This window comes from Nannospalax galili, unplaced genomic scaffold (assembly GCF_000622305.1).
Source record: "Nannospalax galili isolate Female #2095 unplaced genomic scaffold, S.galili_v1.0 scaffold207, whole genome shotgun sequence".
Lineage (NCBI taxonomy): Eukaryota > Metazoa > Chordata > Mammalia > Rodentia > Spalacidae > Nannospalax > Nannospalax galili.
In genome coordinates, this window is record NW_008358517.1 from 6,640,283 (window position 1) to 6,643,893 (window position 3,611).

A 3,611-nucleotide genomic window follows, 5' to 3' on the forward strand; every position below is an offset into this window, starting at 1 on the left:
TTCTCATGAACATTTGAAAATTGCCCTGTTCTGACTTTTTTGTAGTTCCCTGTCTAGAACTTATAATGCTAATTACTCTTGCCTTTACTTCTCCTTCACATCTCCTATTCATGATTCAAGGACTTTCTTTTCCCCTTAGAGATAAGAGTTATGCAATTTGGGAGTCTTTTAGATAGACCCACTGAAGGGGTACTCCAGTTGCCTCACCCTGTGTCCCTGTTCAGCGTGGAAGAAGCCAGAGCGGTCTGTGTTCCAATTCCCTATTGCCAATTTGGGTAACCTCTTCACAGGATGGTGTGATAAGAATAGGAGGTAGGAATTGGCTAGGCAGTTAGGGTAAAAAGACCCCAAAGAAAAGTAGCCAGTTTCTTGGCTAAAAGTCACAATGTCCTCGGGCCTCTTAGCAACCTACTCCGTTCCAAAGGCCAAAAATGTCGAAAATATTTGGGAGTTTGTATCTAATTCTTAAAAGATTTTAGGTTACCTCTTCAAAGAGGGGGATGTTAGAGTGCCCCAAAGCCCCATAAAAATAAATAAATGAAAGAAGAAAAAAAAAGCACTCAATGTACAAAACAAAGAGAAGGCCCAGAAAACTACAAGAGAAAAACATGTTACATATTAAGGAAAACATATCAGAATTACAGTTGGCTTTTCAGTGCAAACTATGAAAGCCAGAAGAGCCTGGAGGAATATATTCCAAGTTCTAAATGACCAATCCAGAATACTTTACCCAGCAAAACTGTCTACCATAGTTGAAGGAGAAAGAAAAATCTTCCATGATACAAATAGACTGAAAGAATTCATGTCCACCAAATCAGCCCCATAGAGAATAAGCAATACAAAGGACTGAAGAAAGGCATGACTATACCCAAGAGGCTGCAGAAACAAAACAAATGAAGGTATAATTTTGAGATTACAACATAGGACTAGAAACACAAAAACAAAATAAAATTACAGTATTCGATACACATTTTTCAATAATAACTTTAAATATCAATGACCTCAACTCCCCAGTCAAAAGACAAAAGCTAGTTGAATGGATTAAGAAACAAAATCCATCTTTTTGTGGTCTACAAGACACTTATCTTACCTTCAAGAATAGGTACCACCTTAGAGTGAAAGGTTGGAAAAAAATATTCCAAGTAAATGACTGTAAGAAATAGACAGGTGTTGCTATTCTAATATCTGACAAAGTGACTTCAAACTATAATTAATCAGAAGAGATAAAGAAGTTCATTTCATTCTGATCAAGGGAACAATCACCCAGGAAGACATTACAGTCATGAACATATATGCACCAAAGTCCAGTGCACCAAATTTCATAAAAAGAGTATTGCTATACTTCAAGGAACAGATTAACCCCAACTCAGTAATAGTAGCTGACTTTGATATCCCAGTTTCTCCAATGCATAAGTCATCTGGACAAAGAATAAACAGAGAGACATCTGAAATAAATGACATCATACACCAAATGGACCTAACAGGCATCTACAGAATATTCAACTCAAGCATAAAAGAGTATACATTTTACTCAGCAGCCCATAGAAGTTTCTCTAAAACAGACCACATACTGGGGCACAAAACAAACTTCAACAAATATAAAAAATTGAAATAATTCCATGTATTTTATCAGACCACAACACAGTAAAGGTTAAAATCAACCACAAAAGAAACTCTAATAATTACATGTACTAATGGCAATTAAACAACATACTCCCTAACTGATGAATGAGTCAAAGAAGAAATCAAGAAAGAAAAAATAGTCCTGGAACTAAATGAAAATGAGAACATAACACAACATAACCTCTGGGGCACATTAAAAGCAGTCCTAAGAGGGATGCCTATAGCTCTAAGTATCTACATTTAAAAAACCAGAAAGAACACAAATAACTGATTTAAGAATACAACTCAAGAATCTATAAAAACAAGAACAAACCAAACCCAAATCCAGTAGATGAGATGAAATAATAAAAATCAGAATAGAAATCAATGAAAGGAAATCAAAACAATACAAAGAATTTATGAATCCAAGAGTTGGTTCTTTGCAAAGGTAAACAAGATAGACAGACCCTTAACCCAATAAACCAAAAGAAAGAAAGAGCAAACCCAAATCAACAAAATCAGAGATGAAAGGGGAAACACCACAACAAATATCAAAGAGATACAGAACATTATAAGGGAATACTTTAAAAACCTATACTATATTAAATTAGAACATCCAAAATAAAGGGACAAATTCCTAAATTAAATGGAATATCAAATTTAAACCAAGAAGAGATCAACAACTTAAACAGACCCATAACAAATAAATTGAAAAGTAATGCAAAGCCTCCCAATTGAAAAATAGCCCAGGTCCAGATGGATTCATAGCAGAATTCTACCAGATTTTCAAAAAAGATCTACAATCAATATTGTTTAACTTATTCAAAAGGATAGATCCAGAGGAAAACTCCCAAACTTCTTCTATGAAGCCAGTGTTACTCTAATCCCAAAACCAGATAAAAAACATAACAAAAAAGAAAACTATAGGCCCATATCCCTAATGAACATAAGTGCAAAAATTCTCAACAAAATACTTGAAAATTGTGAACAGATACCTTTAAAAAAAATCATCTACCATGACGAGGTTGGCTTTATTCCAGAGATGCAGGGATGGTTCAATATATGTAAGTCAATAAATGTAGTAAACCATATAAATGGATTTAAAGACAACAACCACATGATCATCTCGATAGATGCAGAAATGGTCTCTGAAAAAAAATCAAACACACATTTGTAATAAAAGTCCTAGAGGGAATTGTACTGGAGAGACTCAATGTAATTAAGGCTATATAAAACAAACCCACAGCCAACAAAATGCTAAATAGAGAAAATAGAAGTATTCCCATTAAAATCAGAAACCAAACACAGCTATCCACTATCCCCACTCTTTTTCAATAATGTGCTTGAAACTCTAACTAGAGCAATAAGACAAGAGAAGGAAATTAAAGGGGTACTAATTTGAAATGAAGAGGTCAAATGATTCCTATTCGCAGATGATCTATTATATATGAGATTTCAAAATTCCACCAGAAAACTTCTAGAAATGATCAACACTTTCAGAAAACTTGCAAGATACAAAATCAATTTAGGAAAGTCATACCCTTTCTATACACTAGTAAGTAAAAAGCAGTAAGAGAAAGGAAACACAGAAATACTCCCATTCGCAAGAGCCTCAAAAAAAAAAAAATCTGGGAATAAACCTAACCAAAGACATTAAATACCTCTACAATGAAAACTTTAAATCTTTGAATGAAGAGATTGAGGAAGACATAAAAAATGGAAAAACCTTTTGTGTTCATAGATTCATAGAATTATACTATGAAAATGACCACCCGGGGCTGGAGAGATGGCTCAGCGGTTAAGAGCAGTGACTGCTCTTGCAGAGGACCCGGGTTCAATTCCCAGCACCCACAAGGCAGCCACGAACCATCCTTATCTACAGTTCCAGGGGAATCTGACACCCTCTTCTGACCTCCGCAACATTGCATGACATGGGTGCACTCACATACATGCAGGCAATACACTCACACACGTAAAATAAAAATAATAAATAAAATATTTTAAAATTT